Source organism: Paroedura picta, chromosome 2, assembly GCF_049243985.1.
Source record: "Paroedura picta isolate Pp20150507F chromosome 2, Ppicta_v3.0, whole genome shotgun sequence".
In the NCBI taxonomy this organism is placed as follows: domain Eukaryota; kingdom Metazoa; phylum Chordata; class Lepidosauria; order Squamata; family Gekkonidae; genus Paroedura; species Paroedura picta.
The window spans coordinates 7733067-7741433 of NC_135370.1; the positions used below are offsets into that span (position 1 = coordinate 7733067).

General features: G+C 42.4%; 1 long non-coding RNA gene across 2 annotated transcripts; it reads right to left on the bottom strand.

Annotated features, from left to right (window-relative positions):
- Window positions 1-3304: 3304 nt before the first annotated feature.
- On the bottom strand, window positions 3305-7966 carry LOC143829044 (uncharacterized). 2 transcript variants are annotated; one of them, XR_013227985.1, is made up of 3 exons: window positions 7810-7966; window positions 4414-5604; window positions 3305-3811 (listed from the first exon to the last, which is right to left on the bottom strand). It is a non-coding gene; the product is annotated as an uncharacterized LOC143829044 (long non-coding RNA). The 2 variants fall into 2 exon arrangements; XR_013227984.1 differs by lacking the exon at window positions 3305-3811 and having other exon boundaries at window positions 4086-5408; window positions 5496-5604.
- Between the last annotated feature and the right edge of the window lie 401 nt (window positions 7967-8367).

Below are 8367 nucleotides of genomic sequence, written 5' to 3' on the forward strand. Positions count from 1 at the left end.
GGCTTGGATCTACTGGAGCCTTTCTACAGATGGCAGCGGGGTGTGTGTGTGAAGCTCTTGTTCCACTGGCACATTCAACAAGCTCCAAGCCAAAGCTGTTCTGTATCAGTCACTTGCTCACAGGAACAGTTTGGCTCCCAACGCTGCTCAGGTATTGTCATGACACTCCTGTAGTAACCCCACAAGTAGGGCTAGGCAGCATTCCTTCTAAGCCAGTGGTTCTCAACCCTTTGGGGGTCGAATGACCCTTTCACAGGGGTCGCTCCAGGGTGAGCAGCTTGGCCGGGGGCGGGGGCACCACCACTGTTGCCGCTCCTCCTGAGGGCATCCACCAATTTATATACCATCATGAACCATGGATCTCCACACCATTGGTCAGTTTCGGTTTAATTTCTGTGAAAGAACACTTGCATAATTTTATCGTTGGGGGTCGCCACAACATGAGGAAGTGTATTAAAGGGTTCCAGCCATACGGAGGTTGAGAACCACAGATCTAAACAGGAATCAGCAGGAACTGGATAACAACTAGTTGGCCAGTTGGCTGAAGTGTTAATGATGATTGCAGGCAATTATAATAAGCATCAACACAAACTCCCCGCCTCCATCAGCAGCCAGGGAGGACTATGCCAACCTACCCCAGCTAGATTTATTTCTGATTTTGGAGCCCCGTGAGGAACAAAATGGCGGTGGGAGGGGGTTGCGTGGCACTGAACATATTCCTGTGTGAACCGATTCTGTTGGAGAGGCTTGCCAAATGGTAGAAACCCAGCAGAGGAAAGAACCTACCCTAGGCTTTAATTAACAGTTAAACAATTGGACAATGAATAAAGATAAAAATACAGTTTATGTTATCTCTTGTTTTAACAGTGATTAAACAACTAAAGTGGACTCCAGATTTGTACCGTTTTCAATGTGGCATTTTCTTCAGTGGTTGTTTCCTCCTATAACTATTTTATGAACACAAAATCCTCAGATGGTATTGTTCCTTTAGGTGTCCAACTAGTGTGTGCTGAGGATCTAGGCCTTCACTAATTCTGTGATCTGTGACTATCCTGCATAGTGCAGGGGGTGGACTAGATGACCCAGGAGGTCCCTTCCAACTCTATGATTCTATGATTCTTCACTTAAATTATAACAATATATATATTAGCCTTTAGATCAAAGGTATGGGGAAGCTTAGTCAAAAGATTGTCCTGTACTCTCCATTTGAATGGTAGAAACCCAGCAAGGAAAATCACCCCTCTTCTTTTTATGTCAGCAAATAACAGACAGGCAAACAAAAAGAGTTTCTCTTGAGGCATTTTATTAGAGGCCCTATTTGGTTTAATCCTTTCAACCTTTTTAGATCAACTACCTAACGGGTGATCCCTGCCCAGTGCTCAGAGGAAGGCGAAAAACCTCCAGGCGCGTTGGCCAATCTGCCCTGGAGGAAAATTCCTTCCTGACCCCAGAAAATGGCAGTCGGTGCTACCCTGAGCAGGTGAGCAGAGACCAGAAACTGCCGCGCCACCATGGCCTGTGGCTCGTTCTCACTCCTCTTCCCCTTCCACACCACCCCTGGTTTCTAAGAACCAGCCTTGGAGATGCCCTAAAAAGATATACAATCCAGAATCTCCTATACAGTCCAAGATATCATATATAATATGCAATACAGTGGCGTAAAAACAACTTAGACCCCCCCCCAAAATAACACCTCTGGGGGTGGACATGGGAGAAGGATCTCCAGTCGCCAGTAGAATGATCCAAGAGGGGAGGTCCAGATCTCTCTTAGGGCACCGGTCTCGACCATAGACATGTCGGAAGAGCTCCGTCTTGCAGGCCCTGTAGAAGTCCGAAATATTAGGAATATTCACCATGGAGCCTGTTATACTCCTTGAAGTAACTTGAAGCCTTAAAGAACCTTTTGAATAACTTCTTCAAAATATTCTTCTTCTAATTCTTATTCTACTCCACCTCTTCCTATTCTTCTTCCCTTTTTATTCTTAGGAATACTCACCTGAGGAATACTCTCCATGTCTTCTTCCTCTTCTACTTCCTCTTCCCTTTCTTCTTCTAAAGAATACTCACCTTAGGAATACTCACCATTAAGCCAATTAAACTCATTAATTTTAAAACCTTAAGCAGTTTTAGGAATATTCACGATGGAGCCAGTTACAATCATTAAAGTATAATGAAGCCTTAAAAAATCTTGGGAACACTCAGATTAGGAATACTCACCACCACCACCATATCCTGCTCCTTGCTGCCTCCTCCTCCTGTCTTCTTCTCTTTCTGCTTGTGCTTCTGCTTGTGGATCAATCACACCACGGATCAAATACACTCATTAAAGTGCTGTATCATCTTAAGGAAACTTCGGAATATCTTAAGCATATTTACCTTAGAGCAGGTTTCACTCATTAAAGTATACTTTCTTCTTTTTAGGAATTCTCACCTTAGGAATACTCACCATGGAGCCAATTACACTCAGGAAAGTACTTTAAATCCTTAAGGAATCCTAGGATAAATCACCATTGAGGCAGCTATACTCATTAAAGTGTCATAAAGCCATAAAGAATCATGGGAATACTCTGACTGGGAACACTCACCATGGATAGGACACCACCGCCACCTCCTCCTCCAACTCTTCCTTCTGTCTTCTTCTGTTTCTGCTTGTGGTTCAATTATATCATGGATCAATTACGCTCATTAAAGTGCTGTAAAACCTTAAGTATCATTAGGAATATTTTAAAACACTCACCTTTGAGCAAGTTACTCTCATTAAAGGGTCCTTTCTTCTTCTAAGGAATACTCAATTTAGGAATACTCACCATGGAGTCAATTACAATCATTATACCTCTGTAGATCCTTAAGGAATCTTATGATTAATCATGATCGTGGCAGTTACACTCATCAAGATATCATAAAACCTTAAAGGACAATAGGAATACTCTGATTAAGAATACTCACCATGGAAAGGACACCACCACAACCTCCTTCTCCTACTGATTTTTTGTGTTTCTGCTTCTGCTTGTGTATCAATAACAGGATGTATCAATTACACTCATTAAAGTGCTGTAACACCTTAAGAAACCTTAGGAATACTCACCTTTGAGCAGGTTACACTTATTAAAGAGTCCTTTCTTCTTCTAAGGAATACTCACCTTAGGAATACTCATTATGGAGCCAATTATATTCATTAAAATACTATAGAACCTTAAGGAATCTTAGGATTATTCACCATGGAGCCAGTTACATACCTTAAAGTTACATAAAGCCATAAAGAATCATGGGAATACTCTGATAAGCAATACTCACCATGGATAGCCCCCCCTCCTCCTCCTCCTCCTCCTCCTGTCTTCTCCTTTTTCTGCTTTTGGTTGTGCTTTTGTTTCTCCTTGTGCTTCTCTTTGTGGATCAATTACACCATCGATCCATTACACTCATTAACGTGCTGCAAAGCCTTAAGGAACCTTAGGAATATTTTAGGAATATTCAGTTTAGAACAAGTTTGACTCATTAAGGTATCCTATCTTGTTAGGAATACTCACGTAAGGAATACTGACAATGGAGCCAATTACACTTATTATAGTACTGTAGAACCTTAAGGAATTAAAATTAGGATTATTCACCATGGAGCCAGATACATACATTATACATTAAAGTTACATAAAGCTGTAAAGAAGCATGGGAATACTCCGATAAGCAATACTCACCATGGATAGGCCAGCACCACCACCACCACCACCACTTCCTCCTCCTCCTTCTGTCTTCTTCTGTTTGCTGCTTGTGGTTCAATAATATCATGGATCCATTACACTCATTAAAGCAAAACCTTTAGGAACATTAGGAATATTTTAAGAATACTCACCTTTGAGCAAGTTACTCTCATTAAAGAGTCCTTTCTTCTTGTTAGGAATAATCATGGAGTTAATAACACTCATCAAAATACTGCAGAACCCTAAGGAATCTTAGGATTATTCCCCATGGAGCCAGTTACATACATTATACATTAAAGTTAAATAAAGCTGTAAAGAATCATGGCAATACTCTGATAAGCAATATTCATCATGCATAGGCCTCCGCCGCCACCGCCACCCCCCTCCCCCTCCTGTCTTCTTCTGCTTCTGCTTGTGCTTCATTTGTGGAGCAATTACACCATCGATCAATTACACAAATTAACATCCTGTAACATCTTAGGAAACCTTAGGAATATTTTAGGCATATTTACCTTAGAACATGTTTCACTCATTAAAATATCCTATCTTTTTAGGAATACTCACATAAGGAATACTCACCGTGGAGCCAATGACACTCATTAAAGTACTGCAGAACCTTTAGGAAGTTTAGGATTATGCACAATGGAGCCAGTTACACACATTAAAGTCACATGAAGTGTTAAAGAATGATTAGAATACTCTGATTAGGAATACTCACCACGGATAAGATACAACCACCGTCACCTCCTCCTCCTTTTCCTCTTCCTGTCTTCTGTTTCTGCTTGTGCTTCTGTTTCTGCTTGTGCTTCTTTTTCTGCCTGGCCTTCTGCTTGTAGAGCTATTACACCACGGATCAGTTTAAAGTGCTATAACATCTTAAGTAACCTGAGGCGTATTCAGCTTAGAGTAAGTTACACTCATTAATGTATCCTTTCTTTTTTTTTAGGAATACTCACCTTAGGAATACTCACCATGGAGCCATTTACACTGACTGAAGTGCTGTAGAACCTAAAGGAATCTTAGGATTATTCACCATGGAGCCAGTTACATACTGTAAAGGATCATAAAGCTGTAAAGAATTATGGGAACACTCTGATTAGGAACACTCACCATGGATAGGACACCAGCACCACCTTCTCCTTCTCCTTCTCCTCCTCCTCCTCCTCCTGTCTTCTTCTGTTTCTGCTTGTGGTTCAATTAAATCATGATCAATTACGCTCATTAAAGTGCTGTAAAACCTTAAGGAACATTAAGAATATTTTGAGAATACTCACTTTTGAGCAAGTTACACTCATTAAAGAGACTTTTCTTTTTCTTTTTAGGAATAATCATGAAGCCATTTACACTTCTTAAAATACTGTAGAACTTTAAGGAATCCTAGGATTAATCACCATGGAGGCAGCTATACTCATTCAAGTGTCATAAAGCCATCAAGAATAATGGGAATACTCAGATAGGCAATACTCACCATGCATAGGCCTCCTCCTCCTGTCTTCTTCTGTTTCTGCTTGTGTTTCTCTTTCTGGATCAATTACACCATCGATCAATTACACAAATTAACATCCTGTAACATCTTAAGGAACCTTAGAGATATTTTAAGAATACCTACCTTAGGGCATGTTTCACTCATTATAGTATCCTTTCTTGTTAGGAATACTCACATAAGGAATACTCACCATGGAGCCAATTACACTGATTGAAGTGCTGTAGAACCTTAAGGAATTTTAGGATTATGCATGAAGGAGCCAGTTACACACATTAAAGTAACATAAAGCCTTAAAGAATCATGGGAATACTCACCATGGATATGACACAACCACCACTTCTCCTCCTCCTCCTCCTCCTCCTCCTCCTGTCTTCTTATGTTTCTGCTGATGCTTCTAGTCGTGCTTGTACTTATGTGGGACTCCTTCAGGTAGGGAATAGTGAAGTATAAAAAACCTTTCAACCAGCTCTCTCTCTCTCTCCTTCCTTCCTTCCTTCCTTCCTTCCTTCCTTCCTTCCTTCCTTCCTTCCTTCCTCATTGAAGCTTCTTAAGTTAGAGAAAAACAGGTATAAAACCCAATTTTTCTCCTCTTCTTTCTCTCTAGTTTTGAAATCTTGATACATGGCTCATTTCCTGTTTCTATATAGGTGGGTTTTCTATATTTGTTTCCTTCTTGGAATGTAAGACCTGGTGATCACCCCTATGATCATTCTTCTTAATGCTGTCCTCCTTCCTTCAACATACCTGAGGTTTCTCTTGTAGGTAACGAAAGTGCCATACTTTGGTACCTGCTGAATATTTATTTATTTATTTATTTATTTATTTATTTATTTTTATTTGTTAGATTTATATACCGCCCTCCCCGAAGGCTCAGGAGAATGGTTTTCACAAGACAAATCCCATCCCAAGCATGGTAGAAATAGGTCCTCCTGAGAAGGAAAGGAGCCTCTATGGCAGGGGTGGCCAAACTGTGGTCCTCCATATGTCCATGGACTACAATTCCCATGAGCCCCTGCCAGCAGGGGAAATGTAGTCCCAGGGACATCTGGAGAGCCACAGTTTGCCATCCCTGTTCTATGTGGTGATTTCTACAGCAGTTTTACAGTGGGAGGCTTCTTGATATCTGATGGGAATCTTGAGTTTGGTCTCCCATTCTGGCTGTTTTGCCAAAGTTTTGGAAGGAGAAATGTTGCCGTAGCAACACCACACATTGGGCCCACAGTTTCTATAGTCTCTATACATGTCTTCTGCCATAAGCTTCCTCTTCCTGCCTTCCTTCGTAACTCGCCTAGGAAACAGGGTGGCTGATGGACAGAAAACACCTTACAATCCCCAATAACCTAATAAAGTACAGGGCAGGAATAAAAAACAGCAACTGAGGCAGAGAGTTGAAAATTTGAAAAGACTCCAACACAACGAACCAGAAGCAAACTGAAGTTTGGCCTGGAAAGCACAAATTGGATTCCCACGTTTGCTTGCTTGCACTTGTTTTCACTTTTTCACATCTTCACATTTTGGGCATTACTTTCTTTGTGTTACTTACTTTCCTCTTTATTTTCTGTTCTCTTTTCTATCTCCCTTTTCTATTTCCCTTTTCCAGTTTTTGATGTCTACCTCACTTTCATTTACCCCCTTCCTCGTCATCATTCTGTTTCATGATATATTTTTAGAACAATTATCTCCTGGTCACCATAATATCTTGGGCCAGACCCTGTCCTCCTTTGAGACCCCGTGTGGTATATGGTTAAAGAGTGGCAAATTATAATCTGTACATCCAGGGCTGAATCTGCATGGAGCTTTTATTCCGATCCCAGGTTGATTCAATCCCTGCCATCCACATGAATGCGATTTCCATTTTGATTTTGGGCCATTTAAATTTTCCCTCTGCAGCAAACATGCCTGGTCCAGAGGGACCCTCCCTTTTCCCTGCAATATCATGGAGTGGATATAACCCTCAATATTTGAAAAATCGGCAAGTGTAAAGGTGCAGCTCTCTGCTTGTCCTGAAATAACTTGCAGCCTCAAGACTCCAACGCTGTAGAAAAGCCCTAATTGGCCAGGGCATCTGTTCAAAGGCTTCCTCGTTCCCTTTTGAAGGTTTTCCTTAAAGGGGAAGCCTAAACCTCTCTTGGCAGAAGCCCCAGAAGCCCTAATGTCTCTTGGCAGAGATTTGCCTCTGGGATTTATTCCCCCTCCTTTTCTGTCTACAATACTCTCCCCCCTCCCTTCAAGAAAAGAAAGAAGTTCCTGCTGCGCTTGGCTCTCCTCCCCTTCTGAATTTCCCTAATTATATGCAGCACTCTTTTCTGTTCAATCAGGGGTGGGGGGGATAGAGGGAGACCCAAGTTCAAATTGATCTGAATTCAGCAGGATCCACAACGGAATAAAAAAAGTAAGTGCAGAATCAGCCCAGGTTGATTTCCCATTCCTCCTCCAGATGTCGCCATCCGGATGACCTTGGGCCCATCACAGTTCTCTAAGAGCTGTTCTTGCTAAGCAGTCCTCAGCAAGCCAAGCAGTCTGACTCGACAACCTCTTTGGGAGCCTCCACAAAGCAATGGGGCAGTTGGATAGGTATGCCCTCCTCCCCTGCCAGCTCTGTGCTTTGACAGGGATTCTCGGACACACCTGTCAGATCTCGTGGTGCTGCGAAGAATGTCTTGGCCCAGCCAGACTTTTCCATCTTTGAGAGTTTCCACTGTCTGGCAGGAGTCACCTTCTCCTCTGGAGTCCCTGCCTTTCCCTCCCCACAACTTGGTCCATCTCTTCTCAGGGGCTGCCAGGCTGCCCTTTCCCTACTAGAGAAGAATAAGTACCTCATAATAGAAGAGAACGCATCATCAGTATCCTGATTAGGTCATGATGATGTGTGCCCAGGGCCATCCTGCAATGCTCCTGGGAGGGTTGTGTATTGCCAACTCCTGTAGATTTCTGCACAGGGTGCAGCCTGCAGAGAGAGGGGTTGGGGACCTCAGTGGGGCATAATGTCATTCCGTCCACCCTCCAAACCAGCCATTTCCTCCAGGGGAACTGATGTCTCTAGTTTGGGAACCCTTGCTGTGGGATCGAACAACTCAGTTCTGACTGAACTTGCTATAACCATGCTACGGAAGCAAAACCGGCACAGTTTGCTGTAGTGTGGACTTCTAATCTGGCGAGCTGTGTTTGATTCTGCATTCCCCCACA